We start from the raw sequence: 19949 nt of genomic DNA, 5'->3' as shown, positions 1-19949 counted from the left end.
ATAATATGGTAGTGACCACTGACAGCTACATTTTTTCAGATGGTAATTAGTTGACTCATTGTCACATGGTGTGATTTGTATTGCAAATTTGTCTGGCTGTTAAGATGAACATGTGGTTGTGTGCCTAATATTTTAGATGATAATTACATATGTTAGAAACAGAATCTTTATTAGGTGTCATTCCCATCCCATATAAACTGTCTGTACAAGATAACTGTGTTTATGATGGAACAGGTAAAGGTTTATTCCATGCTGAAAGAAAAAGAAAAGAGGCACAATGTTTCAACTGTGGAGCCTACTTCAGGTGCCATCAGGTGACACCCTGAGGTGATACCATGGCCCTAGTAGGATTGTTTATTAGGGATGATAGAGAAGGGATGGATTATTACTCTGAATAAATGGTGGTGTTAGTCAAGCATGCTTCTTATATCTCCACTAGAACTGTGGCTAAGGATCTGCACCTATGGCTGGAAGATGGCTGGTTCAAATCCCACAGCTGGCAGAAAAATCCTATTCTGCTGGGCCCCTGAGCAAGGCCCTTAACCCCAGCTGCTCCGGGGGTGTCATATAAATGGCTGATCCTGCACTCTGACCCATAAGCTTCTCTCTCCCTATCTGTGTGCCTGTGTGTCTCATGCAGAGCAAGAGAGGGGTATGCGTAAATTCTTAATGCAAGAAAATGTATATGGCTAATAAAGTGATCTTATCTTAATGTTGATAAACCAAACAACTCACTATGATAGTAAAACATCAGATTTTCAATCTCTCTCCCTTATTAATCAGCATGTGGATATTGTTCAGTGTTTCAAATACTTATGAACAATAATAGATGAATATTTAAACTTTGCAGACAATACAAATTGTATTTTAAGGAGGCTAGTTAGCGTATATTTTTTATCAGGAATCTGAATGGGTTTAGAGGGAGTCAAAATGTTTTTGAGAGGGTTTATAGAATATACAGTAAGCAGAAAGAATCCTCACTTTTGGAATGATGGTATGCTATTAAGGGAAATTGACCTGCATTGTTAATATTGCCAGTAAAATAATTGGTCAACCACAAAAACAGATTAAAGAGCTGTATTATATTGCAGTGCAAAAGATAGCTCATTTTATTGTTGATGACCCCACCCATCCTATTCATTCCCATTTTCAACTGTTATCTTTAGGGAGATGTTTTAGAATGCCTGTGGCTATTGAAAAATGTATAAAATCATTTGCTTCCTGTATAATCAGTATATTAAACACATCTAAGTGACTGGAATTGCTGTGTAATATGGGCAGAGTGGAATGTGTGTACAGTATATGTATGGTTCCATGTCTAAGACTATTGTTTGTTTTTAATGTGCATTTATTTTACAGTCAGTGTGATTTGTTCTTGTAGTTTTGTGTGGTGATGACAAAGACAAATTACCACCCTTTTGCATGGACAATAAAGTTTTATCTTATCTTAAAATGGAAATTGTAAAGGGACAGATCTGTGATACTGTTGCTATGGAGTACATTGTTTTGCTATTATACCATGAAAGTATTGAAACATACTGCATACAGTATACCATCACAGCATATACTGTACACCAGTAATTTGCTATTTATTTTCTCTACAGAATCGGGGGTAGGGACCCCTTTTCATTTTATATTCTATAAAATAGTTCCAATTTTTGAATCCCATGGAATTTAGGTTTAGATATCCTTACTTAAAGGTTCTGCGGCATTAAAATGTATTGTTATTGTTTTTTTTATTTTATTTTGCATATTTGTAAAGTATATCAACCCCATCTGGCAATGACAATTTTTATAAGATTCAAAATCAAGAACTGCTATATCTGCTGCAGAGAGTATTAAACATATTGATACACTGGTCTAACATGTCCACCTATAGAGTCATTCGTTATTTTGACACAATGCCAGCTCTACAGTGCTAATGATTGGGTGCCGGCTTGGTAGGGGGAAGGTCGAACTGAAAGGTGGCTCGAGTAGGTTTCAATCGGAGCCCCAGAAGAAAAGCACTTAATTGAGGGAATGCTGCATGGCAGCTGTAGGCTGCCGGTGGTCTGGGTGTGACAGGATGTCCTCAAAAAGAAGGGTATTAAATAAAAAAGCCACTTCACTTTAGTAGTTTATTTAACTAGAGTCTTTAGTTGAAGAATCATTTTATTAGCTTTCACTATGCCAGGAGTAACAGGAGAGGTTTTCTGTATATAAAGCAGCTGAGAACTGAGTTTGTGAAACACCTTTGACTCTTGCATTTGTTAAGTATGATTGATTTGATTATAAAGATACCTGGAACTGAATAAAACCTCTGAGATGATTGGTTCACAGAAAATATATATATATTTTTTTAATTAAGTTTTCCTATCTTCTGACAATGGTCTAGTAGTACTTGTCACAGAATATGTCAATTCAAAATCCAACACAAGAGACTTAATACAAATTACCAAAATGTGCAGCACAAATCTGATAGCCTCCTTTGCCGTGATGAAACTGTTATATGATCCAAAACAAAAATAATTGCCTGAAGATTTTGTGTGATTTTAATGACAAAATATTTATTTTAATTACAAGCTGACAGAGTTCTGCTACTAGTGTTTCCTTTTACGGAACCCTGACTTAACAAAATCTCTTTGGACCCATGAACAGATATTTGATTTATTCACAATTAATCCAAGTCCTTTTAATTAAGAATTGAGTAATTAAACTCTCTCTCAAGACTAGGAGTACCCAAACATGTTCTTTTGTATCAGCAATATACAGTATCTTTTACTAGCCACACATTCTTAATAGAATGACACGGTACTGTCTTATCATTTTTTGTTTTTTAGTAGGTATCTCTTCAGCTCTTGAGCTATTTTGCAATCTAGCAAATAGATTAGAGAAAAACTTCTTTTTAAAAAGAGTAGTTTAAAGGGATGCCATGTTTTCACTGAGCAAGTACCTGAATTTGATATATTAAGTAGTCCTTCAGTTGTATACCACTATAACAAATAATACATCCATAGTAGACGGTCAGGATTTTTAATTAGGTTACATCTAACTTTTTGTTGTCAGATTTCAATATTCAATGTGTTTATCTGTTATTTGGGTACTTCTGATAGATTTACATGATCTACACATAAGATTCTTGGGATAGTTCATTTATTTATGCTGGTACAAACACAAGCCTCATGAAAGCCTATCTACTATTATATTAAATTTGAAATGTTATACACAAGTAAAAGTAATGTTTATTATGGTTTATATAATAGGGTAAATCTGCCTGTATACAATATCCAAAGCATCTTTAATATGCTGTACTATAACTTTAACAATCTTGACAATAGGAGACATTTATAAGCGCATTCCAAGAATGTCAAGATACAGATGCAGCCATTCAAAATGAGCAGTAAAAACCTGCGGTACAGTAACCAACCCACAGGGCACCGCGGTAAGTGATTGGCTGACCAAAATGACCGACAGGGGCACTCGTGGTGCATTGGTTGGTAGTGAAAAGATTTAATAATTTAATGTCTTTACTGTGCACATTTTAATCCGCTTATTTTTGAATATTTATATGGAATTTTACCACTAAAGGGAAATTTTAGTAGCTGAGCATAAAAAGAAGAGGAGCATAACGCATCTGAAGGTCATAAACGATATTAATTTTGGAACATAAACATACAGTATATAGCTGGTCTTGGTACTTTAAAGAAAAAAATACACACCAGTATTCCATTTCTCCCTAAACATTTTAAGCTTCGAAGTCTTTAACTAACGTGATACAGGAGTCAACAAGCATACTTTTAGAATTTGATTAAAAGGGAATATATGGAATTGCGTATCTAAAGAATTTAATAACGGTATGATTATAGTCGTGTGCTGCGACAGGGCTGTGTAGGGCTGTTTCGGCTGCCTGTTCATGCGAGCTGTCTTGTAGCCTACTGGTCTAGGTGCGTGACTAACAACGCACAAGTTGTGTGTTTGAATCCAGCTGGTGCTGGACTTCTCTTTTAACAAACATTTCTTCGAAAAAATAGAATAGCGATATTATGGACAATCAATTGACTTTTATATTTCAAAATATCGCAACATGATCGATTCTAAGTCATTTTTGATAACAATTGTAGAGAAAACCGGTTCAGGGACGCCAAATATGTAATCATAGTGGCTCTCTGAAGGCACCAGTTCTGTAGGGTTTGGGCATTTACTGAGACAATTATTAATTGTAGCAGTAAATCACAAAGTTGATTCTTTTGGTGGCTTTAGAATCCAACCATGCAATATAACTCAAACAACGCGCACACACAGGTACTAATACACGAGGATACATTTATTAATACATAGAATATGCATATAAACCTAACAGATCTTATCGAGAGGGTTATCAGAATACAAAAGATATATATTCAATCAGTTACAAAGAGTTACACATATCAAGAGGACATACGTTCAGTATATCATTCATTAAGACCGTTTCGTAAAGTGAACTTGGTTACAACTTCTACATTAGATACTCAAACAAGTACATAACTCTTAGGAATTAAATTGATATCAACTGGTTGGGATAACAATTGAATTCTCGAGCTGTAATGCATTGAAGTTGAATACTCATCCAATCTTTGGGGATTCAGATCTCCTGCGGGCACAAAGAAACAGTTGCAGGCTGTTGCTGTCCAATCCGCGCTCTCTGGCTCGGTGCCAGGCTGTGCTGTGCGGCTTGCGACGGTGCGCTGCTGATGCTCACTGTTGGCATTAACTAGCAAAGTTTGTGCACAGGAGAAAAGATGACTGTGGGTCCCAGCAAGTCAGGAAGAGGACCAGTTCGGTTATGATGAAGAGCTAGTTCTGAATAGTGATTCAGCTGTCCACAGTTCCGACCAGTTCACGAGGCCTGCTGCTGGTTACTCTCTGGCAACCTCCACTCTAGACTCTTAGAACAAAGGAAAGTTCTGGCACTCGGACACACTGGCCGTTCCGTGGTTGTCCGGGCTGAGTCTCAGGATGGTCAGGAGGCGCGCTGCGAGAATGTCCTGCCCTTGGGAGCCTTCTGCTCCTGGGCCGTCCTGCCCTGGAATTCTCACAGAATCTTGTTGAATCTGAATCTGAATCTTGTCGAATCTGAATCTTGTTGAATCTCCCAGGCTCTCTCTGTTGCCTGTTTTTACCTGGAGGAACTTCAGCTCATTGATTGGCTGAAAGTTCCATGGGCATCAGAGTCCCACGTGGGTTACTCGGCCCTACCGGTCCCTGATTGGTTGATCAAGGTGAGATATGAGTCACTTAGTCCTGACACTTAGGAATGCAATCCAGATGTCCAACTCGCACTCCCTAGACAGATAGGCACCAATGGGTGACCATTGATCATGATAGCCAGGCTTAGCTAAGTGCATCCCCCTTTGGGAGCTGTCCTTGGACCTTAAATCACCTTGCATGAATGGTTTCTCTGTGGCTGCACCACAGAGATGAACAGAGAAATGAGGCCTAATTTGGGAAAGCTCAGAAACACTTAATTCTGCATTATTATTAAGCCTCACCGCTACATATCCCCCCTTTTTGAAGGCCACGAGGTCCCGAGGCATTGTTGCCTTCAAAACAAAACAGAGTTAAGTGATGTCCCTTGCCATTAGAACATTAATCTTAAATGTCTACATTACTCCTCGAGAATTCATACCGGAACCAGCATTGGATACAAACAGGATGAATAACATCTGGAGTATGTATAAACACGGTAGGAGACATTATCTCAGTCTAGGAATTACACATCAGGAAGTTCACTGTCAATATCTGATACCTCTGTGGTAGATATTTGGGGAGAAGTCACTTCCTTTCTTTTGACATGCTACCTTTGACTCATTCATGCTACCCAGAGTACATCTTGATGTGAGAGTACATCATTCAGAGTACACTGTCAGTCATGATCCAGCTACCCAGCAACAGTGTTACAATAACAACAGTTCCTGTTCCCAGCCCCCGATAAACCACAACACCTGTGTTGGGTATCTGCTAGGATGGTTTGGAGGTTTGTTCCATTAAAGCAAACTAACTACCTGTACCTCTTCAGGGCTTACTGTTTCTTGGATTTCTATCCAATTGAATAGGGTGGCACCTGAAGGCATCTTAGACCACAAGTTTGGTCTTATATTGTCTGGTTCCAGACCGTACAGTGTTAAGTTACCATGCTGTACTATGGCCTCCTCGGGAACTTACAGGAAAACTATTGGTTAGATAGCTGCATTGTGGTAGCTGTATCATGCCCGTCACAAGTCATAGTGTCAGTTAAATGTGGTGTGCTGACCAGCCATTTACTTCCCACCTGCTCTTCATGGGGTTCATTAACCTCCCTCTGCTCATTAGTAGCTTTACACCCTTCATTGGTGAATCGTTTAGACACAGCCAATGGATAGCTTTGGTAGCCATACCCATCTCAAGATTTGGAACCGAATTCAATCTTGGATTGCCTTCTGGGTGAGCTATGAGCGATGGGGTTAATGTCACACACTCCTCTACTGAGAAGAGTGGAATCAAGTGGGTTGGGATTTGTGCCGTGGTTAGACTGGCTACAGTGGCACTAAACTCCCTTAACAGGTCTTGTGTCAACATTCTGGCCTGTTGCACACAAGCATAAACCCACTGTATAACACCAACAATCATGTCCACTGGTTGGGGAATAAGATTTAACCCTGTTGCATAGGAAATTGCCTGTAGGGTTTTCCTTAAGCTTTCCAACTTTTGCTGCTGTCGATACAGTCTGTCACTACCCTCTGGCATCTCTGACACCTGCCTTCTTGGGGCAGTCAGGGTGAGAGTGCCAGTAGCACACAAACCTACCAGAAAAAGCAAACGTGCAACAGTGGCGGCAGCAATCAGTCCTCCCAAAAGTCTTTTCGGGTGGCTGATCCCAGTCATCTCCTTCTGAGTGACTGTTGCCTTTCTAAGCTGGCGCAGCATGTACATGGTGTCTTCCTCAGTATGCCATGTGGCATCTTGGGCACCAACCTCCTGGAAATCTGGGGAGATCTGACGCAGCGGCTGATGCTGCTCCTCCTTTTCCAGGGCATCTGCTTTTCCGATCTGTTCATGCCTGTGCTCTAGGAACCCTGCAGGGGGAGGTGCAGCGGTGGAGCATGCCTGACCCTCAGCTGAGTGGTCATCTGGAGCACCTGAGTGATCTGGGATTGTTACCCCAGTCTCACTGTTCAGTTCCACCCTGCACATTTCCTGATTGAGGAATCCCTCTATCGGCATGTTTACAATCGTTCGCTGGGGGTAGGTGTAGGACACCTGCTCGCTCCCCCCTTCCCTCGCTAGGGGTTCAGGGAGCTGCCCCAGCACTGGGATAGCTAGTTCACTGTCTTTGAACTTACTATCACTCACCAGGCCCATGTCAGTGCAGGCTGGGGTTCTGACACCCCTCTTTGCGATGTCCTGCACTGGCAGGCGGGTGGCTTGACCATCCAGCTCCAGTCTGGCTGAACCACTGTTGGTCAGACTCAGACTGACAAACTGAGCTGGTGGCTGTAAGAAAACCGGCTCGGCTTTCATTCCCTGTCCCTTCCTGGGGACTGGGTGTGTTGGCAACCCTGCCGTTGAGGCAGGAACAATCAGGTCAGTCTCACTCACTACCTGGTAGTTGTGAGAAATAATGTTACCTGACTGCAGGTTCCCTGGGTCAAAGCAGAGGGAATCGGCATCTGGGAACAGGTGTGTCCACAGCGCAGTAGTCTCAGCGTCCAGCTGGACCTCCTGTCTAACCTGTGAATGTTGCACTAGGGGCACCTGGCGGTGGCCCTGTGACAGCTGCTCAAGCAGATCCTCACTAATAGAGGACCTCTCAGGGCCAAGGGTGAGGGCTACGTCACCAACCTGCTTTCCTGCCATCTGGATCCCTTCCACCACTGCGGGGTGGTGTTCCTGAACCCTCTTGGGTGCCAGGGTGCACAGGGAAAGCTCCTTCTCATCGCCATGTGGGGAGATCTGCTCCTCTTTAGGGATGTAGAAGGGGTGTGCTTTACCTGGTGGATCAGGCGGCTGCTCGGAGCACCGCTCCTGTGGCAGGGAGGCTGTTGTGACCTCAGCCGGGACACGACTTCCCTGTATATCTGGGGAACAAGGAAATATTTTTATTTCTTGTCCAGAGGGAACGGAAGGAATCTTCGCATAGGCTTCTGTGTTCGGTGGGCACTGTGTGAGCACAGTCTGCCTCTTGGCCCCCCTTTCCTTCTGTACAGAAGGCTTAGGAGCCTTGACCTGTTTCCACACCTTGCCTTTCTGGTGATCCACCAAAGGTTCCTCTCTGAGTCGCATGCCCTTTTCCTTTTCTACCAGTTTGAGCTTGCCGTGTGACATCAAACACCTCTCAACCTCAGTGTCAATCAGTGTCTCACTGGGTAAGACATCACCCATGGCAGCCTTGAGGTAAAAGCTTCCTGCTTTTCCTCTCTGTTTTACTGCCTGCTCTGTGACTTCAGGGGTGGAGTCAGCACTCGCTTGGGAGTGGCTGACCTCATCCAGGCAGGAACTATTCCGCTCAATCAGATAGACTGAGGGAGGGAGAGGGGGCGGGTCTCCGCCTCCTCCATTGGAGAGTATCAGCTCATTCACGCTTCCGGCAGCCTTGGGGAGCGGTTGTCCCTGTCCTAATAAAGGTTGTTCAGGCCTGGCCAGGCGGGCGGCTACTGAATCCTTTTGTTCAGTTTTATCTAGCCCTTTCCCTCCCCAGGTGTTCTCATGGCACTTAGGACGCTGGGTGCGGTCCTGTGTGAGTGCTTTGGAACGGGGCTTAGCCAGCTCAGGAGCCTGTGCTCCTTCGAGCAGGGGGGAATTAACCCTGCTGGCTCTGACGGCGAACACAGTCGCTTTAACAGCTTTTTGCTCAGAGCGACTTTGGACATCATACTCCCAGGCTTTCTGCACGAATCTCTTAATATCAGTCATTTTCATGGTCTGTGCATCTATATGCATTAAGATCATCTTTCTGACTGATGGGTGGAGATTCGCAATGAATAAACCCTTGAAATGTGTGTTCTCTTCGCAACCCTCATCATTTCGCCCTGCAAAATAAGTTCGTCTAAGTCTCTCGTAATATTCGCGAGGGGACTCTGCTCTCTCGTGCTTAATGTTAAGAGCGGCGGCTATCGCAGCAGTCGGGTCAATAAACGCACTGTATTCTTCGATAAGTGCTTGACAAAGCTGCTCAAAGTCATTACAGACTTTCTTCATCTGCCTAGCCATCCACTCATGTACAGCTCTGCTGGTAGTTTTCCTGACAAGAAACACTTTCTCCTGTTCTGTGGCGTTTGGCAGGTACTGCAGGTTATACCTGAGGTCCTGAATATAACTCTCGATATTATTCTCTGACACTGCGGGGTCAAATCTCTCTATGTCCTTCGCTAGCTCTCTCAGAGAATGGAGGTTTATTCTCCTAGCTTCTCCGCTGACGGAGATATGGAAGAGATCGTGGTCAGACCTGTCGCTGCTAGAGAGAGTGCTTAATAGCGACTCGAATTCAGACCTTTTAGCAACCATCGTTAAACTTAAAGAGTATTACTTTTAAGTACGAAATCACAGTTTTACCACAGAAAACTACAAAATCAAGTATGCAATCAACCCGGTAGATTGCAAAAGATCACAAAACAATCAAGCACTGCTTAAAGAGCAAGGGGAACTTTTTCTTTCGGCTTTCAGCACACTGTATTGTCGTGTATGAAACCCGCGGCGTTTTATATTGAATTATTCCGCTTGGTTGACTCATTTCAGTCTTGCCACGCCCGTGCCAGGGACGCCAAATAAATGTAGAGAAAACCGGTTCAGGGACGCCAAATATGTAATCATAGTGGCTCTCTGAAGGCACCAGTTCTGTAGGGTTTGGGCATTTACTGAGACAATTATTAATTGTAGCAGTAAATCACAAAGTTGATTCTTTTGGTGGCTTTAGAATCCAACCATGCAATATAACTCAAACAACGCGCACACACAGGTACTAATACACGAGGATACATTTATTAATACATAGAATATGCATATAAACCTAACAGATCTTATCGAGAGGGTTATCAGAATACAAAAGATATATATTCAATCAGTTACAAAGAGTTACACATATCAAGAGGACATACGTTCAGTATATCATTCATTAAGACCGTTTCGTAAAGTGAACTTGGTTACAACTTCTACATTAGATACTCAAACAAGTACATAACTCTTAGGAATTAAATTGATATCAACTGGTTGGGATAACAATTGAATTCTCGAGCTGTAATGCATTGAAGTTGAATACTCATCCAATCTTTGGGGATTCAGATCTCCTGCGGGCACAAAGAAACAGTTGCAGGCTGTTGCTGTCCAATCCGCGCTCTCTGGCTCGGTGCCAGGCTGTGCTGTGCGGCTTGCGACGGTGCGCTGCTGATGCTCACTGTTGGCATTAACTAGCAAAGTTTGTGCACAGGAGAAAAGATGACTGTGGGTCCCAGCAAGTCAGGAAGAGGACCAGTTCGGTTATGATGAAGAGCTAGTTCTGAATAGTGATTCAGCTGTCCACAGTTCCGACCAGTTCACGAGGCCTGCTGCTGGTTACTCTCTGGCAACCTCCACTCTAGACTCTTAGAACAAAGGAAAGTTCTGGCACTCGGACACACTGGCCGTTCCGTGGTTGTCCGGGCTGAGTCTCAGGATGGTCAGGAGGCGCGCTGCGAGAATGTCCTGCCCTTGGGAGCCTTCTGCTCCTGGGCCGTCCTGCCCTGGAATTCTCACAGAATCTTGTTGAATCTGAATCTGAATCTTGTCGAATCTGAATCTTGTTGAATCTCCCAGGCTCTCTCTGTTGCCTGTTTTTACCTGGAGGAACTTCAGCTCATTGATTGGCTGAAAGTTCCATGGGCATCAGAGTCCCACGTGGGTTACTCGGCCCTACCGGTCCCTGATTGGTTGATCAAGGTGAGATATGAGTCACTTAGTCCTGACACTTAGGAATGCAATCCAGATGTCCAACTCGCACTCCCTAGACAGATAGGCACCAATGGGTGACCATTGATCATGATAGCCAGGCTTAGCTAAGTGCATCCCCCTTTGGGAGCTGTCCTTGGACCTTAAATCACCTTGCATGAATGGTTTCTCTGTGGCTGCACCACAGAGATGAACAGAGAAATGAGGCCTAATTTGGGAAAGCTCAGAAACACTTAATTCTGCATTATTATTAAGCCTCACCGCTACACAATGAATAGTCACCTTCTTCCCTTCTGACAGCGGTTCCTGCTTCTATTGTGTGTGTGTGTGTGCAACAGAGTAAATTTTTATAGAGAAATGGAGGCTGGACAGTATGTGTTACAATATAAACATTTATATTGATTTAAATCGTGTTCTGATTTAAATCGCAAACACGTGTTTAATTATATGTGTTTTTTAATCATAATCAGGCTAATGCATTTCTACATTTTCAGACAGCTTGTGTTTAAATTGAGTGTAAGGTAATTTATGCTTCTAAAGTCATGGTCAGCATTTATTATTGTACTGTGCTGTAAACTTTTTCTGTGCCTAGTCACATTATTTTATAGCGTTTTTATTGTGTTATTAAATCCGGTAGCGCTGTGTTAGTTTCCTGACTCCCATTATTTAAACTGCGACACTGATCATTCATCTCTAAATAAACTTTATTTTATATAGTGTTTTAGGCGAATAGGTAATTAGATTGCTCATAAACCTAATCCCTTTTTCTACATAAACACAGCGTGATTGCTCTCTGAAAATGCTTTTCCTTTATTTTTAAAGTAGGCTCAGATTTCAACTATAGATCGTATTATTATAAACTTTCTTGGAAAAATGTATTTTATGTAAACCATGTTTGCTATTAATTCATTTAGGGCTAAAATACGTTCATTGTCTTCCAATCGAGTCGAGTTGACATTGGAAGCCTGCCACACCCGGACTGTTAAACCAACGCATTAGCATGTCGCCAGTATTGGCTTTAGTATTCCCCCCCTTTCCCCTCAATTCAATTCAATTCAAGGTGTTTTATTTGCATGACAGATGGGTACAAGCAGTGTTGGGTATGTATATTGTAAGGCTTACGGCAGACAGGCACTGTGTAGGAGCCGACGCACCAGAGCAGCGCCTGCAATTTTTATATTTATAACTTAGTTTTTAAAATTAGTCAAGCAATACGAAGCATCTCCTTTTACTTAGTGCCTGAGCATACTGCAACGCATGTGAAGCCCATAAACGATATTAATTTTGGAACTTAAACATACAGTATATGGCTGGTCTCGGTACTTTAAAGAAAACATACACACCAGTATTCCATTTCTCCCTAAACATTTTAAGCATCGAAGTCTTTAACTAACGCGATACCGGAGTCAACAAGCAAACTTTTAGAATTTGATTAAAAGGGAATATAATATGGAATCGCGTATCTCCAGAATTTAAAGGCCAGACAATCGCAAACTCGTTTTCAATAAAATTATTTTATTCATTCAGCAGTTTGTGAGAGGGACATCCAGCAGGGAGAGACACACACACCGGTTTTCATTGACAACATTGTTTTTTTTTCAATTCCTCTTGTCTAACAGGAATGTTTTGTTTGTGGACAGACTGTTAGACAAGAGGAAAAGACCGCCTCCTCCTACGAAGCATTTCGTTGATCCGATCACGAATTCTTTTCCAATCGTACGCAGCAAGGGTTGAGAATCTCCGATTCACCATCGTACTAATGGTTTCCCGGAGATTGGGTTAAAAAAAAACAAAAAACATACTAACAACTGTGCCATCCTACTCCTTAGTTATCACATTTTATTATTCATAAACAGTTAAAATTGTTAGCAAAATATTTTGAATTATATTTAACCCTATTTTTTCTTTAGTTTTGTATTTAACTTATTATATGATAGTCAGACTTAATGTTATAGTCCGTAGAGCAATCCGAGAATCCAGAGGGAGCCAGTTATCCAAGACAGAGCGAAAGTACCAATCCAAGCCGAGATCCGAAAAGCCGAAGTCCAAAGGGAAAAACCGTAAGCCGAAATCCAAGACAAACACAGAGTAGAAGAAGCGCAACCAGGAAGCTCGATAGGGAAAACCAATACTGAGCAACGAGGTAGGGAAGGACAGGTGTTTAAGTAGGATGAGACGGGGGTGTGGTGGTGAATGGGAAAACTGATAGGTGAACTGATGGATAGGGGCTACACCTACTTCTGCCTCTTCCGTTGCCGAGAGGCACGGATCGTAACAGTGGTAACAGAAATAAATGCTTAATATTTGCTTTCAATGCTTACTTTAATTAACCTAATTATGTTAATGTAAAGAAGGATTAATTTATGTTTGTCTAAATTACCTTGTTTTGTCCATGATTAACTCTTTCTGTACTTGCCCCCATCATTTTGTGCTGAAATATACATCAGCTTCAGAGATATTAATAATAACGATAGTCCTATCAGCAGATGCTTTATTCTGTGAAATTAAATTACATTTTTCCCTTTACAGCATTGCCATCTAAATTGTTTGTAGTTTGCAAAGAAACATTGGGTACATGTATCCAATGCATGCCTTCACAAAATGTGTCATAAATTGTGATAGCACAACTAATAAGAAGCCAGCATTTCACGGTTAAGTTGATGTTACACAGTCTTGTGCCCTTACATGGTTAGTGCTAACTGAGCCAGGTACAATAAATTATCAGTGGGAGGTGTGTGATGTTTTTGACAATAATAACAGAACTAATAAACTAGTAATCTAGTAAACAAGATTGTGACTGTGTTTATCCCTGCATGTCTGGTATGTCTTAAATATAATTAATTATCCCCTAACAAAGGTATCTCGCTCATTTCAATCTGTCATATTTATGTGATGTGCAAATCATGGAGGAATACTTTGTGACTCACTGGCTCCACAGATCTTCTTTTTCACCTTTCTGAAAGCTCTGTCTGATAAATGCTCACTATGATTTACCATGGGAATAACTCATTATATCACAGACACAAACTTTCAATGTCTTTGCTTGGTTAAAGGTATATTTGTAATGATAATAGAGTTAGTAGTTCAGGTGGGTAGCTGCGTCAGCATGCGTAGGCTGCAAAGGAACAAGTAATAGGTTTATTCCATGCTGAAAAAAAGAAGAAAGAGAACACAACGTTTCGGCCGTGGAGCCTTCTTCAGGTGTGAGAGACAGGGCAGTAGGCAAAGGTAAAGTAGCGGGAGAACAAAGGTTGGGAGGGAGGAGGAGTGAGAGGCGGGAGCAGGGGACAGAAAGAGAGGCCAATCAAGAGGTGTGAAGTCAGAATGGGTGCAGAGAGGTGTGAAACGAAACTTCCAATGAATGGAGAAAATTTAAAAGAACAGTAATCTGTCGTTAAGGGAAGGGAGAATGTGTGATCCTAACTGCAGAATAATTTTAGTTTCGGTGGTCTTTCTGATGTATGAGTTCGGAAAACCGTCTTTGAGAACACAGACGGAGAGATTAGTGTGGTCGTGGCCGTCAGAGGTGAAATGAGAAACAATGGGCTTGGAGAGATCTTTAATCTTCACAGCCCTGACGTGTTCTCTGAAGCGGTCTCCGAGTCTCCTTCCTGTTTCTCCAATGTAGATGGCTGGGCATTTACTGCAAGAGATACAGTAAATAAGGTTGCTGGAGGTACAAGATGCTGTCTGGGTGATCCGGAATTGTCCTGAGGGGCCTTGAATGAGTGTGGTGGTGGCTGTGTACTTGCAGGTGATACAGCGAGCTCTGTTGCAGGGGAAAGTGCCTGGTGTGGATGGTTGTTGAGGGCGGTCAAGGGAGCTGTGAACAAGGAGGTTACGCAGATTAGGTGGTCGGCGATATGAGATGATAGGGCGATCAGAAAAGAGGGCCCCAATGGAGGGATCATCTTGTAGGATGGAAAAATTCTGGTTAATGGTCCTGGGGATAGGAAGTGTGTTAGGACGAGCGATCCCTCCTCAGCAAAGGGCTCAGTTTTGTACCAGTTCCCAGGAAGCTGGACATCCCCCAGACCAATGTCGACCTTAACCGCTTTTACCGCAGGATCCGTCTCAGAGCCGACAATTCCTCTTCACAGGCAGCTGATAACAACCCGGTTATTGATGTCATTAACAACATTAATCCCAAACAGAGCTGTTGGACTCCCTCCTCTGGCCGTTTTCCACCAGTTGATTATTTCATTAACCAATGCACTAATCAAGCTCCCAAGGCACTCTCTATACCCAGTAAACATAGGTCTAACCTCACCCAAGGAGAAAATCAGGCACTCCAGTCTCTCCGCAACAGGGATGATATCGTCATCAAACCAGCGGACAAAGGAGGTGCTGTTGTGGTGTGGCGTAAAGATCTATATATCTTTGAAGCCTCTAGACAACTAACTGACACTTCTGCCTACCTCCCTCTCCAACAGGACCCTACCACTGACTACCAAAAGGAAGTGGTATCCACCATTTCCCTTCTTATCAGCAGTAACGAGCTCCCCCAGGAGGCGAACCGGCTCATCATGGAACATCCACCTGTATCTCAATTTTACCTCCTCCCCAAAATCCACAAACCGGACACCCCTGGACGCCCCATCGTATCAGCATGTAACTGTCCAACTACTTACATCTCAGCCTTTCTCGACAGCCTCATGAGACCGCTGGTTGAAGATCTTCCCTCATACATCAAAGACACCAACCACGCGCTCCAACTTTTCAATGATTTCCAATTTCAGGGTACCGAATGCCACATTTTTACCATGGACATCACATCTCTGTACACCGTCATTCCCCATAATGACGGCCTTACAGCACTCAAGCACACGCTGGACAAACGCACAGTGCTTGATCCACCCACCCACACCCTGGTACGCCTTGCAGAATTGGTCCTCACACTGAACGCATTCTCTTTCAATAATCTTTTTTACCAACAGGTCAGTGGAGTTGCCATGGGCACCAGAATGGGACCCAGCTATGCCAACATTTTTGTCGGCTGGGTAGAAGAACGCTTCTTCGCCTCCTACACTGGCTATGTCCCTGACCTCTACAAACGATATATTGATGATTGCGTCGGTGCCGCCACATGCTCCAACGATCAGCTCGAGTTCTTCCTGCACCATTTCACCAACTTCCACCCGTCCCTCAAATATACAGTTCACATATCTTCCACCACTCTTCCGTTTCTAGACATCCACTTGTCTATCAACTACCCCCGACTTTCCACTTCAGTTTATTACAAACCCACGGATTCACACAGCTACCTCCTGTACAGCTCATTTCACCCCAACCACACTAAAAACTCTCTTCCTTTTTCACAGTTCCTTAGGTTACGAAGACTATGCAGCGACAACATCGACTTCGAGAACCAAGCCCTCGAAATGTACTCATTTTTTATCAACAAAGGATATCCCAGCAGTGTGATTGACAGGGCCCTTGCCCAAGCCAAAAACACCCCCCGGACCATCAACCCGATCAGGAACTCCCGCCGTAACAACCGCATTCCCTTGGTGCTTCCTTACCACCTTAACACACTTCCTATCCCCAGGACCATTAACCAGAATTTTTCCATCCTACAGGATGATCCCTCCATTGGGGCCCTCTTTTCTGATCGCCCTATCATCTCATATCGCCGACCACCTAATCTGCGTAACCTCCTTGTTCACAGCTCCCTTGACCGCCCTCAACAACCATCCACACCAGGCACTTTCCCTTGCAACAGAGCTCGCTGTATCACCTGCAAGTACACAGCCACCACCACACTCATTCAAGGCCCCTCAGGACAATTCCAGATCACCCAGACAGCATCTTGTACCTCCAGCAACCTTATTTACTGTATCTCTTGCAGTAAATGCCCAGCCATCTACATTGGAGAAACAGGAAGGAGACTCGGAGACCGCTTCAGAGAACACGTCAGGGCTGTGAAGATTAAAGATCTCTCCAAGCCCATTGTTTCTCATTTCACCTCTGACGGCCACGACCACACTAATCTCTCCGTCTGTGTTCTCAAAGACGGTTTTCCGAACTCATACATCAAAAAGACCACCGAAACTAAAATTATTCTGCAGTTAGGATCACCCATTCTCCCTTCCCTTAACGACAGATTACTGTTCTTTTAAATTTTCTCCATTCATTGGAAGTTTCATTTCACACCTCTCTTCACCCATTCTGACTTCACACCTCTTGATTGGCCTCTCTTTCTGTCCCCTGCTCCCGCCTCTCACTCCTCCTCCCTCCCAACCTTTGTTCTCCCGCTACTTTACCTTTGCCTACTGCCCTGTCTCTCTCACACCTGAAGAAGGCTCCACGGCCGAAACGTTGTGTTCTCTTTCTTCTTTTTTTCAACATGGAATAAACCTATTACTTGATAATAGAGTTAGTCAACAAGATAGTAACACTGCTTGTGTCCTTGTGTCAACTTATTTCAAATTAATGGGGCTCCATTATATCAGTCGTGGGCTTCTAATTATTCTTTATCTTTCTGTGTCTAAGAAACTTACATGAACATTTTTGCTCTTGATTAAAATTGTAAGTGGACACCTTACATTCACACCTGCCACGTTAAATCAAAATCAATATGAAATGTGGTTTTCAGTTTGTAAAGATTTTTTAGACAAGAACCATATGAGTGAAAAAAGGCGAGAATAGCTTTGCAGTAAATTGAATTATGCAAGTTAATTGGGCACCAAATAAAAGTAAAAACAGTTCTACATACCTACTTTTTACATATTCAAACCTTATAGTAAAAGGACTGTTACACTTAATTAAAAAAATATAGCTTAATTAAAAATAGCTTTATCCAATTTATCCTAATTAATAATACCAATTAAAATATGCTTAATTTATTCATATGGTCAGAATGTAAAAGTGTATAATTTGACTCAATATAATGTAGGTTAAAGAAGTACTTCATGTGGTTACATTTCATGTAACACACAGTTAACAAAGTTGCTTAAAATGAAACATTCAACAAACAGCAATGGAAAATACAAGATTATTAAGATATACAAAAAGTATTATGTTCTACAATACAATACTAATATTGTGTTCTTACAATTGTTAAACTCTTTTCAACTTGGCAAGAGTTTCTTATTTAGAGCTGTGACAAAAATAAATTTAATTTATTACATGGACATACTGTTTTCACTGTATTGTGCATACTGCTCTACTTGAACATAATATATCGCATACACCATGGACAGCTCTATTTATATTGAGTTCTGTCTGAGTTTATTTTATTCAATGTTTATTACATTATTATCTATAATTATGTAACCTTATTTTGTACGTTTAATTCTGTGTTTTTACCCCCCTGCTACCAATGAGCTCGTAGAAAAGAGGAAAAGAGATTTCATTTCCAGCAACTACAGCTGCATGCTGTATTGTTGAGCATTTGATAAATGAATTTTAATTGATTGACTGATTTATTGGTTGATTTTGTGAAGGGTTAATATCAATTTTCCTTCCTGGAACATTTATCGCACTGTAGCATCTCACCAATAATTGTCACAATTATAGTCCCCTCTCCTTAAGGGTGCTCCAGCCTTTTCACTTTAGACTTAATTTTGTGCACCTGACCCCTTTTCCCAGCAAACCTTAAAAGCCAGGCGCTGACGTTCATCCTGGCTCTGCATCTGGTTTCTGCACCGTGCGAGTCCGGGACCTGGAAGCGCCTGGTCCCGTTAAGGTTTTAATCTCTGTTCCCTTTCCCTGTCCACCGGTTCCGACCCGGTTCATGGTTGTAATTCCTTGTTTGGATGGATCACCTGGCTATGGACTTATTCTTGTGTTTTTGGATTCCCTCTATGAATTACTTTTGGATTGTTTGCCTCGGCCACACCTTCCCCGTGCACCAGTGCACTTTGGACACGCCCTCCTGTTTTCAGCCCCATATCCCTGCATGACCTTTTCCTAGTGTTTCCCACTTCTTCGGATTGTGTCGTCCGCATAGGGTCCGGAAAGAACTGTTCATTACAATATTTCTTGATTTGTAGAAGTGTGCAACTTGAATATTCCACTTTACAGGGAGTAGTGTTTTCAAAGACAACAGATAATATTAAGGGAATGGATAATATTAAGTAAATATTCTTCAAATGAACAGTTCCGCAACCTATGTGAAACCAGTTACAGTTTATAAATATTTCTGAAATAATTTTCTTTTAGAAAGCATAAGACTTTTTTAATACAACAGATGGTAATCTATGCTTGGAAATGTTGGTGAATGATCTTTTTTTTACAGGCGAATAAGGTCAGTTTCAGGATACTGTAAATCTTTGTTGCCGTACACACACTGCTATCTAGATCAGGTTATATGACATATATTTTAATTTTATTGTTTGACGTTGTGACTTATTTTTGTGACTAATATCTATTCATTTTGACAGGAAGTAGGAGAGGGTAGGAACTTTTAATGTTCTCTGCTTGGAAAAGCACTCCACTCAGATTGCAAACATGTTACCACAGTGGTATTGTGCAAATTCAGACACCTTTGATCATAATAACACTCCATAAAGCCGATACAATTTTTAATATCAGCTTTTTATTAGGGCAGTGCCTTTAGAATTTATTCGGATAGGCAACTAATTAGATTGTTAAGGTCTTAACCTGCTCAAACATGCACTCTCACTCAAAAAATAAATTATTTAAAAAAACAGGAGCTTTGCCGATTTGTGAATGCCTTTGTGCAAAGAAAATGCAAAACAAGTTAAAAAGGTTAGACATTTTGGTAGAATTTGTAATATTTTAGATGTAAGTTTTCAGTATATAAGTATAGAAATTAGAACTGGTAAATTGATTTAAATGATAGTTTACATTAACAAATTGGCAGACCTATTTATCATTTATCCATTCCTTGATTACATAGCTTGTTTGTTGTTGTTATTATTATTATTATTATTATATTTGTAATGTACCGTCTATATCATGTTTCTGTCATACTGTGTCGGATGCTGTACTGTGTAAAAAGAAGCTTAAAGCAGTTATTCAATAGCAGCATTTTTTATACTATAACATACTGAGATACACAAACTCACAAA

The 19949-nt window shown here is 41.8% G+C and overlaps 1 protein-coding gene across 1 annotated transcript in view; it reads right to left on the bottom strand.

The window, feature by feature from the left end:
• The window catches only part of tsc22d3 (TSC22 domain family, member 3), a 107199-nt gene that overhangs the window by 46712 nt on the left and 40538 nt on the right, over positions 1-19949 (bottom strand). The window lies entirely within an intron of this gene.

This window comes from Lepisosteus oculatus, chromosome 8 (genome assembly GCF_040954835.1).
Source record: "Lepisosteus oculatus isolate fLepOcu1 chromosome 8, fLepOcu1.hap2, whole genome shotgun sequence".
In the NCBI taxonomy this organism is placed as follows: Eukaryota; Metazoa; Chordata; class Actinopteri; order Semionotiformes; family Lepisosteidae; genus Lepisosteus; species Lepisosteus oculatus.
Note: the sequence above shows the minus strand (reverse complement) of the source record. Positions and strands in the feature narration are given on the sequence as shown.